We start from the raw sequence: 19,800 nt of genomic DNA, 5'->3' as shown, positions 1-19,800 counted from the left end.
CGCCTCGAGGTGGGGCCCAGGGACAGGCGTGAGGGGCAGGCTGCCTGGTGACTGGCACGTGTCGGCCGCCTGGACGCTTGGTGTGAGGGCGTCCTTTGTTCGGGCCGGAGCAGGGCTGGCTCTGAATAGCTGCTTTCTCTGCCCACCCCGGGAGGGGGTGGGGGGCGCTTCGCTGTAGATGCCATCCAGGTTCTGCCGCCTCGCCCTGGGTGACCTGGGAAGGTCACTCTCCTGTTTCCTCATCTACCTGGCCCAGGCTCCGCTTCCCTCCGCCTGGACAGCCGTCCTCAGGGTCTGTCTGCCTCCCCCAGTCCCTGTGCTGTCTCCCTGTGTGCTTCCACCCCTCCCCCTCTCCCCATCCCCTCTCCTCCCTCCCATCCTTCTCTCCACCCCTCCCCCTCCCCACCTCCTCCTCTCCCCTCCCTCATTGTCTCCACCCCTCCCCCATCCTTCTCACCACCCCTCCCCATCCCCCTACCCCCTCTCCTCTCCCCTCCCTCATCCTCTCCACCCCTCCCCCTTCCCCATTCCCCTCCTTCCCTCCTCCTGCATCCTTTCCTCCAACCCTCCCCCTTCCCCCTCCCCCTTCCCTCTTCCCCTCTCTACCCATCCCTCCCCCATCCCCTTCTCCCCATCCCCCTTCCACACCATCCTTCCCTCCCCAGTCTCTGCTCAAAGGCCTCCCCCTACACGAAAGCTCACCCCACCCTTGTGGCCCCCATGGGCGTTTACGAAACAAATTTCAGCGAAGCTGTCCCTCAGTACAGCAATGGATCTCGTGACTCAACTCCCCCTGCTCCCGTCGAGGGGGTTCCCAAAGGTCCCCATATCCCGGGACTGGTGGGGGGTGGGGAGGCTGCGTCGTCGTCGGCACTGCCTGCGGCCTGCGTGGAATGTCACCTCCCCTCTCTGGGTCAGGCTGCGGGAGCCCTGAGCAGCCTGGGGTCACATGTACAGCTCAGCTGTCTGGGAGCCGTCACAGTATCTCCCCCCAGCAGAGACTGTCTCCGGAGGGACAGTGGTGACCGCGAGTGGGCGCGTTGGCAGAAAGGATGCGACCCACAGTGCTTCTCGGGGCCATGGGGGGGGTGGCGCTTCACATGGAGAAACGGAGCTCTGAGTGTTCATCGCATTGCACGTCCCTGTCCCCGTGTCTGTGGTTCTGTTCGTGGGACCTGGGGTGACCGGAGTGACGGCCTTTGCCTCCTAGCATCAGGGGAAGGGTCTGAGACAGAGCCCATCCATGACGCCAGTGACCTTGCTGTGGGAGGAGCTGTCATTTTTGCTTTTAACATTTAGCTTGTTTTTTGGACTTTTTTCCATACAGATATTTTAACCATATTAATTTAACTTCCTGTACAATTTGCAGAACCTCATTTTTCTTGGTATGATGATCTGAGATATTATTGAATACACTTAGTGAATACCACTTTCAAAACCTGCCAAATGTACCACGATTTGGGTATTTTATTTTATTTTATTATTTTAATTTTTTTAAATGTTTATTTATTTTTGAGACAGAGAGAGACAGAGCATGAATGGGGGAGGGTCAGAGAGAGAGGGAGACACAGAATCCGAAGCAGGCTCCAGGCTCTGAGCCGTCAGCACAGAGCCCGGCGCGGGGCTCGAACTCACGGACCGTGAGATCATGACCTGAGCTGAAGTCGGATGCTTAACCGACTGAGCCACCCAGGTGCCCCAATTTTATTTTATTTTTAAAGTTTATTTATTTGAGAGGGAGAGAAAGTATGAGTCGGGGGCAGGGGGGGTAGAGAATCCCAAGCAGGCTCTGTACTGAGCCTGACATGAGCTCGAACCCACAAACTGTGAGATCATGCCTTGAGCCAAAACCAAGAGTCAGACGCTTAACTGACTGAGCCACCCAGGTGGCTTGATATGGATATATTTAAATAATGGTCAGAGAATTATGGCTCACCATTGTTTTTTGTGGTTTTTTTTAATTGTAGCAAAACACACATAATATAAAACATACCATTTTAACCATTTTTGAGTACATTCCCATTGTGCGCCCAACCCCACCATCCATGTCTAGAACTTTCCATCTTCCCAAACTGAGACTCTGCCCCCAGTAAACACTACCTCCCTCACCCCACATGCCCCCGCCCCCCGTCTCTTCTGGATTTGCCAGCTCCGTAAGTAGAGTCACACAGTATTTGTCCTTTAGTGACTGGCTTTCCTCGCTCAGCGTTCTGTCCTCAAGACTCATTGATGTTGTAGCAGGTGCCAGAATTCCCTTCCTTTTTAAGGCTGAATAATATTCCACATTATGTTTATGCCACATTTGGTTCATCCATTCATCCATTGGGACACCTGGGCTGCTGCCACCTGTTGGCTGCTGTGAACACAGGGGTACAGATGTCCCCTTAAGACCCTGCTCTCTGTTCTTTGGGGCACATACCCAGAAGTGGAGTTGCTGGATCATAGGGTGATTCTGTTTTTGTTTTTATTATTATTTTTTATAAATGTTTATTTATTTTGAGAGAGAGGGGGGAGACAATGAGCAGGAGGAGGGGCAGAGACAGAGGGAGAGAGAGAATCCCAAGCAGGCTGTATGCTCGGCACAGAGCCAGATGTGGGGCTCGATCTCATGAACCATGAGATCACGACCTGAGTGGAAATCAAGAGTCAACCTCTCGACAGACTGAGCCACCCAGGTGCTTTTAAATTTTTAATTTATTTAAAGCTGAACTCTTTTCCACAGAGGCTACGCTATCTTGCACTCCCACTCACAGTGTTCAGAGTTCCGGGTTCTCCATATTTTCAGGAACACAGTTATTTGCTGTGTATTTATAGTAGCCACTGTAATGGGCGTGAGATGGTCTCTTGTGGTTTTGATTTGCGTTTCCCTAATAATTAGTGACATTGAGCATCTTACGTGTATTGGCCATGTGTCTTCATTGGAGAAATGTCTATTCAAGTCCTTTGCCCATTTTTGAATCGAGTGTTTCCTTTTTTATTGTTGAGTTTTCCTGGTTGGGTTTTGGTGACGGACCACACACCGTGTTGATCTTTGCCTGGTCTGTTGGATCTCACTGCTCTTAACATGTGGAAGAAGCAGGAAACTTCTGAAGGCATTGTCTTCCGGGGTGGAGAACACGTGAGCGTCCGCGGTGTCGTCGCTGAGCGTGGGTGACTGTTTTCCTCCTCTTCTGCTTTCTTTTGATGTTGTTCAGACCTTTAATCGGATTATTTATATAGCAGAAAAACTCACTCTGAAGGAAAAAGGCTTGCGTCGAGCAGAGACCATTGTTTGAGAAGCGCCCTGAGGGAGGTAAGTGGATTGATCCCCTCCTCACCACCAGCAGTGCAGTGAGTTGTTGGCCTGCATTTCATTTCTCCCCCGGACACTTGTGGGGCTCCAGCCTAGCCTGTCACTGGGTCTGTGCCCAGCTCTCCCCAGCAAGCTCGGTTATTTCAGCCCCCTCCCCCCGCCCCCAGCACGTTTCCCTGCACCAAGTGAGTCCCTATGAGAACCGGAAAAGTTCGAACAGCCCAGCCCAGCCAGGGTCTCTGGCCCCCTCTGTGTGAGGGCAGCAGTGACAGTCCCCAGTGCTTCCTGGGATAATGCCACACACGGGGAGACCCAGTTCAGCACGAAGAGGGGGAGGCCGCCGCGGTCCTGCCTGGGGCAGGAGGCCCTGGACCCCCCTGCCGGAGCAAGCACGTGGTCTGAATGGTTGGTCCTCTACCCGCCCTCCTCCCTTCTGGCAGCAAGTGCTGGGCCCCTGTAAGCGTAAGTCACAGGTGAATGAAAACCAACTTCGTTTTCCCAGCTTTTGGATTTTAAGGAAGCCGTGGGGTCAGGTGGACTGGAAGTCCTGCCAGTTTATTTAGGAAGGAAACCTTCTGGAAGGCCACGTCGATGTTCCCGCAAGCAAACAAAATAGACATAATTTATTCATGGGTTTTAGCTGGTCTGTTCTTGTACACAGGGAACTTTTAAATTTAATTATTTTTTAGCATTAAACGATGGCTCATCTGAGGAAGCCAAGGCCCTGATTTTCAAGATGCTCAGATTGTGAGGAGCTGGGGGCTGGCTGATGCGTGGGAGTCGGGGGGGGGGGGACTGGATTTCAGCCCCAGCAAGGACATTAAACAGATCTGACATCTTAAACGAGGGGCCCCCAGACCCCTGCCCCTCACGCTCTTGCCTCCCTGGTGTGTGCGTGGGAAACGCAGCCACGCTCCCCTCCGAGTGGGGGAGCCCAGGCGCCGCCCTGCTGCTCCAGCGTCTGGAGACCCGGTTTGGCACAGAAATGCGTGATGGGTTATTTTAACCAAAGCACAAGAGGAAGTGCAGCGCCTGCCAGAGCGGGTGGGGGGTGGGGGGATCCTGCTGTGAGAGAGGCTTGCAGCTGGAGACCAGGACTCCTGGCTTCCTCCTCGGTGCCGCCGGCATGGATGGGCACGGTGCTGTGTGGACAGGTGTGGACAGGTGCAGAGGCCATGTGGATAAGGGTGGACAGGTGTGGGTGTGTATGGATGCGGTGTAGACAGGTATGGACACTGTAGACGGGTAGAGATGAACCGACTTGCTGCTCCCTGGCCTCCCCGCGTGCTCCTTTGCTGCCTCAGCACCCGCTTGGGGCCCGGTACCTTCTGGACCCCCCGGGTCCCTGGGCGGGTCAGACTGTGTGGGTGTGGGACCCCGGCCTGCTCTGTGGGGGACTCCTGAGTGTAGGCCTGTGTCAGGGCACCAAGGGCGGACGGGGGGTGCCCCGGTCCCCATGTTTATCACCATGTCTCTCTCTGGACACGCCTGTGCCCTCCACGTCCTGTGCAGCCTCCTCCCATGGAAGCCACGGGTCCTTGGAATGTTCTACCTGATGCGTAGGGGTGCTTCCCTTTGCCATCGCCCCCCCCCCCCCCCATCTGGAGCAGCAGCCCCTGTTTGGACCCCATCTCTGGCGAGAGAGCCTGGCTGCACTAGGCTGTTTGGCCCCAGGGACCCCCCCCTACGTGAAAGCATCACGCAGGCGCGTACCCGTGCCGGCCCCTTGGGGGACACAGCGGTGGCTGTGGCCGAGTCTCAGCGTGTCACCTCTTCCGAGCCTTCTGCTCTTCAGTGGTCCCCCAGCTCCCCTCGCTCTTCTCAGCCTCGACTTAACTCCTGCTGTGGGTATCGCGCTTCTGAAAGCTCGACGGTGGTCGCCTTCACTCTCCTGCCCGTGGAAAGCTCTGTCCCCGTTCCCCTGCGCTCCCCACCCATTAGTGTGGTGTCCCCATGCCCCGCCTGAGCCATGGTGCAGATAGGGTCATGTGCCCTGGCCTGCGGTGCCCGGTGGGTGGGAACTCTTCCCCTGGGGTCTTGGGCTGCTGCTTTGTTGGTCATCAGGGGTCCGTGCACATCGCCCCCGGAATGCAGGCCCCTGGCCACACCGTCCCCGGAGGCGTGCCGTGTGCCCAGTGTTCCTGTTTCACACAGTCTGTGACATTCTCTGGCTTGCCTTGCAGAGCCCCTTTGGTTCTGTGATGGTCCAGCTCTGTGTCCTGACCGTCCGGGACTCGGGCTGTCCTGTTGGCCTGCTTCTGCTTTCCTGGTAGGAGCCCTTTCCTGGTGTGTGGTCAGCTCTCGAGGCATGGATGGTCCGCCTGTGGTTTGGTGGCCACAGTGGCAGGCCGGGCGCGCTCAGGGGGAGGACGCGCTGCTTGTGAACGGGGCATATTGGTGCAGGAGGCGGCGCCCACGGCGTGCTGGTCGGTACTTGGTTCCCACCACGGGGTTGCGGGAGCGAGGCCCCTCACGGAGGAACAAAGAAAACGCTCCTCCCAAAAGCGGCTGGGTTTCCGAGTTGCTCAGGAGATTCTCAGGAGGAAAAGGGCAGTTCGTGGTCTGGGCATTTCCTCTCGGGACGCGCCTTCCGGGGCCCCTGCCCGCTGTCGGTGCTCCAGGTGGCATCCAGTCCCCAGCGCCATGAGTCTTGTGCCCACATCTGAGCCTCCCCGCTCCAGCTTCTCTTCTCCCTGGCGCCCACGTGGTCAGCACTACCTGGTCAGCATGTGTCCCGGGGCCCCGGCGGTGTGAGTGGACACAGGGGCCAGCTCAGGCTTCCGGGCCATCCGGCCGGCCCAGGCCCTCCCTCCCAGGGAGGCGCTTGGCAGTCCGGCCGACGGAGGACCCTGGCTGGGCTCAGCGGCACGGCGCCTGTCCCGCCCGCATCTGCCTCCCAGGTGGGGTGTTGGCGGCGGTCACGAAGATGCCCTCCCATTCTTTGTTCTGAGTCCTGTGATTGAGGCCGGTGGGTCCTGTGCGTGCCCCAGGGACTCCTGCCAGAGCCTTAGGTCACCGAGCATCAGGGCAGCACCGGAGGCTGCACTCAGCGCCCAGACGCCTGCCTGCCAGGAGGCTCCGAGCTTGGGTGGCAGCGTCCCCCAGACCCCGCGTCCTGCTCCGGCCTCTGCTCTCTGGGCCTGTTTCCGCAGGGGGCAGATGTGGACCCAAAGAACTTCATCTCACAAGTTTGAGAGGATTGAATGCGGTGCCGCAGAGACGTGCCCCGTGCCGAGCTCCCCCTTGTAGGTGCTCGGAGGCGGTGGCCGGTACGGGACAGCACCGGCGTTGGTAACGTGTTTCCCTGGGGTGCGTGAGGGTTCTCCGGGAGGGGGGCACGGCCGCTCCCACGGCCATCGCCCGAGAGTCAGCAGCCAGTGGTCCCGGGCTGGAGGTCGTGAGCCTGGGGAGGCGGAGCCGAGCATCTCCCGCGGACGGTCAGGCTTGCTCGCCAGACTCCTGAATCTTCGTCAACTCCTGGCTCTCGTGTAGCAGAGACTGAGGGAGTGCTATGGGGGGGGGGGGGGGGGGGGCACGTTGACCTCAGCCTGAGTGTCACTGGACAGACACACACACCTGGGAACACGGTGTTTGCCCACAGCACGCGGAGCCTTCAGCGCTGGAAGCCATTACTTACGCTCGTGTCGGATTTTGCCGTGTTTCGGGGGAGAGAGCCGTCAGAAAGGTTGATCAGCTCGCGTGCGTGCAGAGCTGGTGTAAGTTCTCGTAACAAAGGTGGGTCCCGACGGCGTTTGTCACCCAGCACATCCTTCGACATCACTCGGCGGCACCCTGACAGACGAGGCGCCCACGCACAGGAGGCTCAGGACAGCAAGGCTGCGTGTCGGCTGGCATGGTGACAAAGGTAGCTTTAGGGCCAGGCCAAGGTCAGTTGGGACGCCGCAGTCCTACCAGGGGCTGTGGGCTCCACTGGTGCCCCCGCCGATCTGCTTCCCCCCAGGGGACAAGGCGGTTTCTCTTCCTCCGTTTTGACAAAGACCCCGAGCTCTGCCCTGACATCGGTTACTCCTCCGGGGTCTAAGCCCTCTTAGACCCTCAGGTTCGATGCCCTGACGTCACAGGCCTGGGTCTGGGGGGGACTTGGACCCATCCTGGCCCCCCCAGTGCTGAAGCTGCTGGGGGAGAGGTTGTCAGGTGGGCAGTGGGCACAGGTGGCAGTGCTGGCTGACACAGGCTGTGGGCCTGGCTCCCATTCACTTCTGGGAGGGCTGAGATTCCCGCTTCTCGGGATTGTGCAGACTCATGGGTCACCTGTGTGTCAACCTGTGTGTCAGGCACGTGGCTGCGGGGAGCACTGGTTGTCTTATGTTCTGGTGCGACCAAGGGTCCTGGCATGACGTTCTCTGACCTCTTTGGGGGACTTTGGAGAAGGCTGGGAAGAGCCGGGCTATTGGAGGATGTGGGAGGCACGTCAGGTTCCCCGCGGCAGGGGCCCATGGGAGAGGAGGTCCCACGAGTACGGAACACTTCACTGCCTGGTTTTGGGGACCCCGGGGTGTCCAGGGCGTGGCTTCTCACGGGGATGCGGCCCTGGGATGTGCAGGCTTCAGACCGTCCCCCCAGACGTAGCAGGTGCTTCAGTTAAAGCAGACACGTCTGGGAAAATGGGAACACGAGATGTGCTGAATTTCAACATGGGCTGTGACCCTGCCTCTGAGTAGAGTGGGCCCTGGGACCTTCTCTGCATGGTGGGGCTGTTTGCGCCCAGGGGGGTGTCGTGGCTCCTGGAGTCAGCGACCGTGACTTCGGAACCTCTCTGAGGACGGGTGGACTGCAGCTGGGAGGGGTCGGCGACCAGCGGGAAAACCAGCTCCCCACCACCGCCCTGGAAGCTTCTGGTGGGTCTGCTGCTGGTGGGGGGTTTTCGACCGTGCACCATCCCGGCAGAAGTGGAGTGGCCAGTGCTGAGGCTGGTGACGGAGAACCGCGGCCGTGCGTCCTGGCCTCCACGGACTTACAGCCTCCGTGCTGCCACTCGCGGACGGGATAACGGGGCTTTTACTGCTTTTAAGCTGGTAACACAGCCACCTTCACGTGCGCTGTGATTTGGGGCTTCGTGGGAGAAATCTGTTCCTGGTGCCACACAGCTCTGTGTGAGCGGAAACCTCCTGGTCCCCCATTATGGCACAGGGAGGGACGCCCCTTCCCCCGAACTGGTGGGATCGTAAATTAGGAGATCAGTGTTAAGTGCGGTGCGAGGTACCCAGCAAATGGGCTCTTTTTTTACCCTTTCTAAGACGGCCCCTCGGCACGGCATTCTGGAAAGGCCCCCTCCCAGAGCCCTGTCATTCACTCATTCGCTCGCTCATTCAGTAGTTCATTCATGTGTGCTTTGCATGCACATTTCGTGGCTGTCCCTGCGTGCCAGGGCTGGGGAGACGCTGGGAGAGCAGCGACCTGCAGGATGCACTGCTAATCCCCCCTTGTTAGTGAGCAAACATGCAGAAACAGGTAATTTAAAGTTCTAAGTTATAATTAGTGTAAGTGGCCGCCACGGCGGAGCCAACTCGGAGACACTGGGTGGGGTCGGCCGGCCCACGCACCCAGGACGGCCCGAAGAAGCCTGGCCCCTGCGGTGACACTCCGGGGAAGGAGTGGGGGGCGGTCTGCAGGTGTAGGGGCATAGCATGTGCAAAGGCCCTGTTGGCAGAGCAGCCGTGAGAGGCGACGCTGGGGGAGCTGCACAGGGTCCCTGGTGATTGATTTGCTGCCGCTGCATTTCTCGAGCCCGTAAGGAGTCAACGCGACAAACCTGGGCGTGACCTGCTTCCTCTTCCAGTTAGGTTGGACGTGCATTGTCCGTGTCTGGCTGAAACGGACTTGCAAGGAGCAGAAAAATCTTGATACGTTTTCAAGGTGAGAAAAGCAAGACGGGGATGCCTCGTTGTGGGAGAAGGCACCGCTCGGCGTGGAGCACCGCGTGCTGACGAGCCCTGTCCCGGGGTGACGGGGGCACCAGTGTTGAGCCAGCTCGTTGAGCCGGACCCCATCCTTGTCGACCGTTAACTGTCCCCGTGTCTTCTCAACACGGCACCGCTCAGTCTTTGCAGCCCAGCCCAGAGGCGAAGCGGAGACCTTCCCCTCCCCTGGCCGACCCGCCCGCTCCTCCCTGTGACCCACAGTGCAGCCTCCCTCCGTTCGATTTCGTCTTGCAGTGGGAGAGGTTGTTTTGCTAAAGTTATTTCTAAATGTGCCACGTGGAAAACCGTGTGCGTCAGGGGAAACCATCTGCGGTCACGAAGATTCCACAGAGGCAGCAACTTTTGTGCTGGCGCATCTCGTCTTGTCCCCTGTTCACCTGACGGTCACCAGCTGCCAGCCGGGACCGCTCCTCTCTGTCCCTGCCTCCGGTGGCCCCGACTGGCTGCCCCTTCCTTCTTGTCTCCGAGGTCTGGGTTTTGCCCCCAGGGTTCTGTCTCTGGATCTGAACGCCTCACCCCTCCCTCTCTGAGGTCAGCCTCCCCCGGACACCAGTGATGGGGAGCCCACGGGCTCTTTGCGGGCTCTTGGACCTCCTCCCAGCTCAGGATCCCGGACGGCCGTTTGGGGTGAATGTAGGGGGGTGGGGGACGGGACGAAGGAGGAACAGGCACACCGGCGGTCCGCCCTTAGCACTGCCCTCTCCTCTGCTGCCCTGAGGACTGGCTGCCCAGTGTGTGTGTTGAGGGCACACCCCAGCTGACCTCTCGTGCCCCCAGTGCCTCCACTCACCTCAAGGAAAACCGGGGCCGCACCCAGGAGGCAGGTGCCCTGGTCAGACTGCTCCCCGATAAGGAGGGGATCCCAGGCGGGGCCGGGGTGGGCAGCCTCTCTCCAGGCACCTCCCTCGTCTCTCGGTGGCCAGCGGGTGTCACGTGGCCTTTCCTTGCCTCAGTTTCCCACTCTGGTGTGACCTGCACGGGGTGAGACCTCCATCAGGTTGGATGAGCCAGTGCACAGACGGGCCAGCACCGCACCGCACACCGACGCGGCCACACAGGGTGGTGGCCGTCAGGGGCCGTCGAGGCCCGCCTCATCGAGGGGCGGCGGGGTGGGGGGTTCTGCAGAGGCCCCTGTGGCGGGGACACTTCTTCGGAGGGAGGTTTTGGTCTTGCTGGAATTTCCATGAGGTAAAGGATCACACTTTTACTTCCTCGTTTTGGTACGCAATCTTGCACTTTGGGTGGGTGGGGTGGGGGGTATGGGGCTCACTTCCTGGAGGCTGGGGGCTCCGGTGGGTTGCCTTGCTTCCTGACGGCTGCCTTTCTAAAGTAAGCAGGACTATGAGGAAATAGTTACTTTATTTTGTTAAAATGATGCTTGGGGCGCCTGGGTGGCTCAGTCGGTTGAGCGTCCGACTTCGGCTCAGGTCATGATCTCGCGGTCCATGAGTTCGAGCCCCGCGTCGGGCTCTGTGCTGACGGCTCAGAGCCTGGAGCCTGTTTCAGATTCTGTGTCCCCTCTCCCTCTGCCCGTCCCCTGCTCATGCTCTGTCTCTGTCAAAAATAAAAATTAAGGGGCGCCTGGGTGGCGCAGTCGGTTAAGCGTCCGACTTCAGCCAGGTCACGATCTCGCGGACCGTGAGTTCGAGCCCCGCGTCGGGCTCTGGGCTGATGGCTCAGAGCCTGGAGCCTGTTTCCGATTCTGTGTCTCCCTCTCTCTCTGCCCCTCCCTCGTTCATGCTCTGTCTCTCTCTGTCCCAAAAATAAACGTTGAAAAAAAACTTAAAAAAAAAATAAACATTAAAAAAAAATTTTTTTTTTAAATAAAAAATAAAATGATTCTTTGTGCAGGGATCCTGAGGGGCTCCTCTGGGACTGGCCTGGCCCCTCGCGGGGGGGGGGGGGGGGGGCGGGTGCTACTTTCTGACCCTGGAGTCCCTCTGGCAATATCGAAATCCACCTGTGTCCCCTTCTGGTTTTGGTTTTGACAACCCCGGGCTTTCCCACAGTAGATTCTCAAAACCTTTCAGAAGGCTTAATTTCTAGGAGAAACAGGCCCCTTTTGTGTGTTTAATTACTAAAGCTGTTTTGAATCTCAAACAGAATTTGAGAATCTAAAAATATGCACTGGCTAAGTCCTCTAACTGGGGGGATGGTTGGGGGCACCCTCCACCCTCACTCTTCCAAGTGGGACCCTGGATCCCCCGTGCAGTTGCTGACGCCCCCACCCCCTTTCTCTCCTTCGACCTTGTTATAAAAGCCCAGGGTTGACCTTCAGTGGGGAGGCTCCGATGCTAATTTACTTGTTTTCTTTTTGTTTCGTTCGTTCGTTCGTTCATTCATTCATTCAAGCTCAGCTGTTGTGACCATGAGCCAGGCAATTCAGGTGCACTTGGCCTCTTGGCCACTGGGTGTGGGACCCAGAGCAAAGACTTCAGGTTCCTCGTGCCTCAGTTTCTCCCTCTTGGTAGGACTGCCTGGCCGTTAGGCTGGCAGGTGGGGCTGGTGTGAGCGGCCACACCGTGCTCTGTGCCAGCAGCGGTCGGGATTCCTCTTGTCCCTCACCCACTAGAACAGACCCCAGGAAGGGAGAGGCATGCCCGCGGATGCACATCTGAGCCTCAGCCACCCCCCCCCCCCCCGCCCGGGTGTGTGTGTGTGTGTGTGTGTGTGTGTGTGTGTGTGCGCGCGCGCATGCACGCGCGTTCCTGCCTGCTGTGTTGCTCTCCTGTCTGTTGCTGCTACTTGGAGGTTAAGGACCGGGCAGACTTTAGAGACACAGAACTGACCTGAGTCCCGACAGCGCCACCCTCTGGCCGGCCCTGCGGTCCGGCCTGGAAAGCGGAGGAGGTCAGCACCTGCCACACAGAGCCCACCCTCAGCAGCCGCGTGGTAGATACACAAGAGACACCTGTTCCGTATGCGACAGGCGTAGGGCAGGTACGTAAGAGATCAGAGGCGCTTACACGGTGGTCACACAGTGGATGTGTCTCGAGAGCAGAGATGTGTAACACAGCGGAAACACACATGTGACAGATGCAAAGACGTGTAACGGGCCCACAGTGGAGGCGTGCGTACCACGGACGCGGAGTAGGTACGCAGAGGACTCCTGAACAACATGGGTTTGAGCTGCACGGATCCGCTTACGCATGCTTGTTGTCCATACGGTGCGTTGCTGTAAATGTTTTCCGTACGATTTTTGCATCATTTCCTCTTCTCTAGCTTCCTTTATTCTAAGAGTACAGTTCAGCCTACTGTAATACTGTCGTGGTGCTGTGATACGGTATTATTACGGTAACACAAAAAATGTGTGTCAATCGACTATTGATGTCATCGATCAGGCCTCCTGGTCAACAGTAGGCTGTTACCGCTCTACGTGGATTTTTGTTTTGTCTGTGCGGTGGGGTCGGCACCCCCGACCAGGGTGTGTTCAAGGGTCACCTGGGTGATGCCTCTGTAGCAGAACTGCATCTGTGACAGGTGCCTGGTAAATGCAGACCTTAAAACAGACGCGTGGTGGATACACAACAGGCCCAGCACACTGATGGTGGATCAGGAATGGTTCCAGGGCCCTTTGCACAAGAGGGGTTGCGGATAAGGGCTGGAAAAACAGTGCAATTTCCTTTCTGTCTTTTCATGTTACCAGACGCAGAACAGCCCCTCTTCCTGTCCCGGCCGGTGGGGGAGCATAACTTATGAGGGGGCCCTGATGCCAGGCGGGGTTTCAGGCCAGAGTGGGGGGTGGTCTGGATCCAGTCCTTGCCTTGACCCCGACTCCAGCCCCACCCCGGACCCGTCCCTTGGCTCCGCCTGGAGTTTTGTTTTGTTTTAATTTGTATTTCTCCCCCAGAGTCTTCTGTGGGCTTTGCAAGTCCTGCTTGCAAGTGTTTTGTTCTGTTTTTGCTTGTGTGGGTCAACCATAGATTCCTAGAAACTTCGTCTTTTTTTTCTTTATTTCCACTTTGTAGAAGAGAAGTCTAAAAATACAGCCCCCCCACCTCACTGGGGGTCCAGAAGCAAATGTAATGGCCAACCATGGGGGCGGATAACCCGTAAGTGGCCCCACCAGGGGATCACGGGACCCTCCCCTCTTTTTCTTGTGCTGTTCTCTTCTCTGGGCAGGCGAAAGCTTCTCTTCAAGGAAGACAAGGTGTGAAGGAGGTGCCCGCAGGAACTTGTTTCCTGACCCCCGGCCACCCCCACATGTGCCAGGGCGCTCTGCGAACACAGCTGCCTCCCTAGCCTGGGGCTGGTTGCTCCCAGCGCCCTATCTAACCGCCTCTTGAATTCAAACCACATCAGTGTGATAAATAAATTTTTAATAGCGCGACAATTCTAGGCCTTTCTCAGTGGATAGAGCTACAGCTGGCTTTCTCCGGTCCCTTTTAAATTTTTTTTTTTTTTCAACGTTTATTTATTTTTGAGACAGAGAGAGACAGAGCATGAACGGGGGAGGGACAGAGAGAGAGGGAGACACAGAATCGGAAACAGGCTCCAGGCTCTGAGCCATCAGCCAAGAGCCTGACGCGGGGCTCGAACTCACGGACCTCGAGATCGTGACCTGGCTGAAGTCGGATGCTTAACCGACTGCGCCACCCAGGCGCCCCAACTCCGGTCCCTTTTAGAATGAGGCGAGGTATAAGTAGTGGGAAGTCTGCAGCCGTTTGTCTGTTTAATGCACACTTACTGAGGCCCATGGTGAGAATGGAAACGGGAATGTGATTCCTGTGCTCAGGAAACTTCCGGTTACAAGCGAGGGCCGGCACAGCGAAGGAAATGGTGGTCTCGCGGGACATGGTCAGCGCGGCGGGCGCCAGCTGCTCCTGGCCATGTGCGCACCTGTGCTCCTGGGCCTCCTCATCGGCTTGCCCAGATGTGGGCAGAAGGGAGGACAGGTGGGGCTTACACATCCGCAGCTGAACATCAAAACTGGGGCCGGACTCTTAGGATCTCTAGCCCCGCAGAGGACGGGGGCCCTGGACGTGGGGCACTTGCCCTGGAGGGACAGGGAAGACAGTGGGCTTGGTCACTGTGCGCAGGCCCCATGGTGGCCGCCTCTGGTTCAGGGCCTGGGATGACGCCACATATCCACACGGAGTTTGTGTCCTGGCAGGGAGAGAAAGATTGGACAGGTGAGCCGCAGACCTCTGGGGAGAGAAGCTGGGACAGGTGAGCCTGCAGGCACGTGGAGCCACACGATGGCTGGAAGGGCTGCGGGGGGGGGGGGGGGGGGGGGCGTGGGGGCGGGGCGGCTGCCTCCATGCACAGAGGGAGCCAGCTTTGCCCAGGTGGGATGAGGTGAGGCAGGAGCGCAGAGGAACAGGGGTGACTGGGGGTGAGGGGAGGGGAGGTGCCATGGAGAGGTGGGAGCCACGGGATTGGATGTGATGGGACCTATGATATAGGAACCAAATGGGCCCACTGCTGCCCAGGAGAGGGTTAGGGAGAAGGGGCAGGAGTCCGGCACTGGGACAACATTGGCGGAACCTGGGAGGGCTGGGGGTGGTTCCCCTGTGAATGGGTGGGAGCGGGAGGTTAGCGTGGAGGGAGGAACGTGGACAGGTGGACGTGGGCAGGTCTCCGGGGGAGGGGCACACAGGATCACAAGGTTTACCCTTCCCGCACAGGCCCTGTTGACCGTCCGGCGGCATCCAGCCGTTGTTTTCAGCGACGGGGTCCACCTGCATCCGGGACGGCACCCCATTGGCCTCATCTGTGCTCCCCTGCGGCCCCACAGTACCTCCAGAGTGGTGGTGCTGCTCGAGCGGACGCTGGGCACTGTTCGTGGGGAAGGTCATTCCTTTTCGTCACAGCGCCAGTGCCCTCTGCACCTGGGGTCTCCTGTCGGGGGGCTTCAAAGGCACATACACTTGTGTCACGGCCACACTGACCCTGCCCACTGGCTCCGCACCGTGTCTGCGCTTGTCCTGTGTGGTCCTCCAAGCCCAGAGATGGCCGGGGACACAGGGCATCGGCAGACGCGAGCCCCACAGGGACCGGAGGTGTGGGGAGGTGGTCGTGAGCATGTGGGGGGCTCACTGCTGACAACAGGCTCGTCTCCCTCCGGCTGGTCTGAGAGTGGAGTGAGGGCAGCAAGCTGTTGTCCCAGTGTCCCGTGAGGTCGTTTTAAATGTCCAGGTGAAGCGGGTTTGGGGTGAGGCAGTCACGTGGCTAAGAGCTTCGAAGAGGAGCCCGAGGGCCCCCCAGGGTCCTGTCTCGGTGCTGCTCTGGGGCCCATGATCAGACGACTTCGGGAGGATTTCTTTGAGATGTTTAGTAGTCGTGGGACAAGAGTCCTTCCTGCAGGGTGGACAGCGTGTTAGGACGAGCCCCGGGGGGGGCCCTCCGTGGCCTCATCTGCACCTGACTTGTTGCAGAGGCTCGAGCCCCCTGCCCCCCAGCTGACTCAGTGGCCCTACCGACCTCTGATCCTCATGATCACAGAGCCTTCTTCCCCGAGAGCCGGCTTTGGAGAGACCAGGGCTCCGACTCAGTGGGTGCCAGAGCCGAAAAATGGAAATGAGTTTCTTGTTTGTTTTTTTAAAGAAAATTGTCATGAGAAATTCCAAACATCTACAAAACTAGAATTGTGTACTGAAGACAGCTCCACCAGTGACCTCTGGCCAGCCAGTGCCCCGCCCTTTCCCAGCCCCAATCCCGGACATGTAGCCTCCACATTCCAGCAGACGTCTCTGAAAGACAAGCATCCCGTAATAGCGTTGTCTCACCAACACGGAAAGACATTTAATGTCACGTTTTAATATCGCCAAATTGGTAAATACTATTCCAATTCCCAAACTGCCTCAGGTTTTTAAAAGAGGGCTTGCTTTTGATTCAGAACTGTAATCAATAAGGCACGTACCTCGCAGTTTATCACGGGTGTGGATGCGTGTGCGGTCCGTGTCGTTTATCGCGTGTGCCGAACGTTCCATCTGCACCAGGGTCCCCCCGGGGCTGCTCTTCTGGGCCCCCTGCCCCGCCCCACCATCCCTAACCCCTGCCAACCGCACACCTGTTCTCCATCTCCGTAATTCTGGTGTTTGGTGAGAATGTGCTCAGTGTGCGGTCTTTTGGGACTGGTGTCGGCACTCAGCACAGCGTCTGGGGACTCACCCGGGGGTGGGGGTGGGGGGCTCCTTTCTCCTGCCGCGTAGCGCTCCACGGTGTGGCCACACATGCCCTGGTCAGCTGCTCACCTGTGGGTGGTGGGTGTGAGTCCCGAGGCAGATGGCCTCGCCCTCCTGCAGCGAGTCCTGGAGACCCTCCCCAGACCAGCGGCCACTCCTCCCTGGAGCAGCACCGAACACCCGCGTGGATGGGCGCCGTTCACCGGTGGGTCTTGGGGTTCGCCCGCAGCAGGATCCTTACGCAGACACCACACCCGCGTTGCTCCTTCAGGGGCTTCCCTGGGAGCGATTCCTGGCAGTGGGTCACGTGATGGGTGCCTGTGTGGTTATGCTCGGTGCTGCTGACTCCCGCCGTCGGGCCCTCCCGTGCCCGCTCGGAGCTGCCCTTCCGTGACGGCGGACCCGAGACAGCGGGAGAGCCGTACTTTAAGTAGCGCTTCAGAGAAAAAGGGATCAGGTAGACCCCTCCCGTGAGTTCCTGCGGATCCCTTGCGGGGCCCGTGGTCCTCCTGGGCCTGGCGGAAGCCTGTGCCGAGCCCGCCCTTCGTCCGATCTTCTCTTCACCTCATCCTTAGAACTCAGTTCAAATGTTCCCTCCTCCGGGAAGCCTGCCTGGCTCCTCCTACCTCTGTGCTTTCCACGTACCTCAGGTTAGGGGGTCTCCCATCCCTGGGACCAGGCACTGACCTTGGTGGCTCCTGGAGGCCAAGCCATGTTCTTACCGCTTCTGGGTCCCTGGAGCTGGGGCCACGTTGTCGTCACCTCTGGGTTCCTGGTCTTGGCAGACCACTATTGTGTCCCCGGCATTCGTGACAGCTTGAACAGAGGAGGTGAGGGAATTGGCGGTGGCTTTGGTGACCATGGTGAGATGGGACGTCCCCTGAGTTGAGGCCCCCCGAGCGTGACCCCATGCTGTGTCTCTGGAACAAACGTGATTGGTACAGACAGGACGCCAGGGGCTGAGGCGAGTGAGGGGCACACCCCGTACGCTTCCGTCATCTCTGACTCTCACCCCCCCACCCCTTCTTACAGGAACCTTTGATGACATTGGGCCGACCCATTGTCTCCATCTCAGGGCCCTTAACTTGATCACAGCAGCCAAGTCCCATTTGCCTTGTAAGGTGACGTACAGTTTCCAGGGACTAGGATGGGGACGTCTCTGGGGGCCGTCGTTCAGCCAAACATGGGAGCCTCTAGGCCTGTGAGTGGGGATTTCTGTCCCCACTGGTGGGGTTCCTGGACTGGGAGCCTGAGAGCCAGCTCTAGCTATCCCTAGGGGACCCTTGGCCTTGGGTGGCCTCCGCTGGCTTCTGTGGAGTGGAGCCCATGATACCTACCCCTTCCTCCTCTCTGGCTTCTTCTGATCCAAGGTAGTAATGGATGGAAACACGCTAATCACAACACCTGCACTGAGCAACCCCAGGTGGCCGGCAGGTGCCAGCCGCACGGAGCCGATCCCCTGGAATGTGAGTCGGAGGGAAGGGGAGGTGACAGCGGTGACCTTGATGGTTGATGTCAGCTCATACTCAGGCCGGCTTCGGGGATGTCCTGACACAGGCCTGCGGGCCAAGTGCGTCCCTGAGACTTGATCTTGCTGGTGCCGGCAGCCTGATGTCCGGCGCCCGACCAGGGCGGGCCGGAGGTGGTGGGGTGGGGGTGAGCCCAAAATGTCCAGAGGCAGGGTTGGTGGGCTCGGTCACCTGCTGGGGTGCAGGGGGAGTGTGGGTTTGCTGCCAGGGTGGCCCAGGAAGAGGCCAGGGACCTTCGGGACAGGGCGTTTTATTCAGGGCTCCCAGGAGTGACCAAGAACAGGAAGCAGATGGGCCCAGGCACAGAGATCGGCTTCTCTCCACAGCACCAGCTTCCTGGGAGGGGCTCCACCCCCGGTCAGGTGACTTCCTGGCCTCCCGTCTATTGGGTCACATCTTCGGGGAACAAACGAAGCCTCTGGCCTGACTCCGAGGTTCCACTGTCCCCTGGATGCCCTTGGTCCTTCACAAACCCTTCACTGGCCAAACCCCCGCCCTCCCCCCGCCCCACGGGGATGGGGAGGGCTGGGCCCGACGGGAACTGGGGGCAGACTGTGTAGGTGGGGAGTGGAGCCCCACAGGGCTGGGGGTACAAGCACCTGTTCGGACGTGGCCATGCGGGTCCTCTCCTCAGGGTGCCACACCTGTCATCGTCACACAAACCGGGAGAGCACATGTGCGCCCACCCCCCCGACTCCCAAGGGCAGATTCTGGGCATATTCACACTGTACCTCGGGTTATGAGATGTGGACTGTTTTCATGTCGGCGCTCAGGTGGCAGTAAGGGTGCCTGGGGTGGGTAAGACAGGGGCCAGCGTGTTGGCAGGATTCTGGGGACACTCACGCTTCAGCCTTGGACTCCCTTAAGCCACTGTGTCAACCTCTGCTCTGCCTGGGACAAAGCCCACCCTTGCCAGACCCTCTCTGGGCTCCTGTTCAAGGGGGCCCAGGTCCTTTCCCCAAACCTTTCTTCCTTACGATTTGATCCTCAGACACAGAATTTACAAAAATTTGGCACCTGTGTGCATCCGGCCACCATCCAGCCATCTGTCCCTCGAGGTTTGCAAATTTCCACCCAAGAGGGGAGGACCACCATTGGTTTTGTCACAGATGAGCTGGGGCAGACCCCTCCTTGTGCTCCCGCAGCTGGAGGGCAGGCCTCTTACTGCTGGCATCCCTGAGGCCCGGGCACGTCTCTCAGGTCTGTGTGTCCCTTGGGGGCACGCACAATAGTGGTGTTTCCCGTTTTGGGCCTCTTAGATTAGACGCGGAATGTTGAGGGGTTGGGCTGGCATCTGGGGCAGGGGGAGGGCTGGGTGTGGGCGTGGGGTGCGGGCACAGAAGTACTTGTGGTCCAGTCCCCGGAGGTGATTCTGACGGATGGCAGGTCTATGGCGTGGCCGAGGAGGAGGCCGGTCAAGGTCATTGGTGTTGAGATGGAGAGAAGGTGACCCAGTGCCCAGATGTTTGAGGGTGGGGAGGTGATGGTGTTGACGCGTGCAGAGGGGCAGGGAGTGGTCGCGGGGAGCCCGCCCGCCATCCCCAGCCCTGGGAGGTGGATGCCAGGTCGAGGGCCCCGTGGGGCTGGCTTTCGGGGAAGAGGGGGCTTGCAGGTGGTGTGAGAGAAACACATGACCCGGGGCTCTGCACGACTGTCACGTGTCTGCTGGGGAGTCAGACACATCAGGCAGAGAACCTGCCTGCTCAGCCCCTCGCGGCAGGGACAGGAAGCGCAGGCTGACAGAGGTGCCTCGGGGACCCCGGGAGCGGGTTTTCTGTGTGCCTCCCGGGTGTCTGTGCTCACGGCAGTGCCATCGATGCACTGTGGTGGGCGAAGCCGCGTCTGGAACAAGAGAGACGCCCCGTTCGTTGCACTAAAAGAATACAGTAGACGTGAGCTCTTTTCAGAGG

At 58.9% G+C, this 19,800-nt stretch overlaps 1 protein-coding gene and 1 long non-coding RNA gene across 3 annotated transcripts in view; one reads left to right on the top strand and one right to left on the bottom strand.

The window, feature by feature from the left end:
- Positions 1–19,800, top strand: part of PRKCZ (protein kinase C zeta) — a 98,605-nt gene that overhangs the window by 32,275 nt on the left and 46,530 nt on the right. The gene's annotated exons all lie outside the window — the stretch shown is intronic.
- On the bottom strand, positions 16,196–18,163 carry LOC125172979 (uncharacterized). 2 transcript variants are annotated; one of them, XR_007154880.1, is made up of 3 exons: positions 17,699–18,163; positions 17,084–17,281; positions 16,196–16,430 (listed from the first exon to the last, which is right to left on the bottom strand). It is a non-coding gene; the product is annotated as an uncharacterized LOC125172979 (long non-coding RNA). The 2 variants fall into 2 exon arrangements; XR_007154879.1 differs by having other exon boundaries at positions 17,084–17,177.

This window comes from Prionailurus viverrinus, chromosome C1 (genome assembly GCF_022837055.1).
Source record: "Prionailurus viverrinus isolate Anna chromosome C1, UM_Priviv_1.0, whole genome shotgun sequence".
NCBI lineage: Eukaryota > Metazoa > Chordata > Mammalia > Carnivora > Felidae > Prionailurus > Prionailurus viverrinus.
The sequence above is the reverse complement of the archived record's forward strand: the minus strand, read 5'-3'. Positions and strand labels throughout refer to the sequence as shown.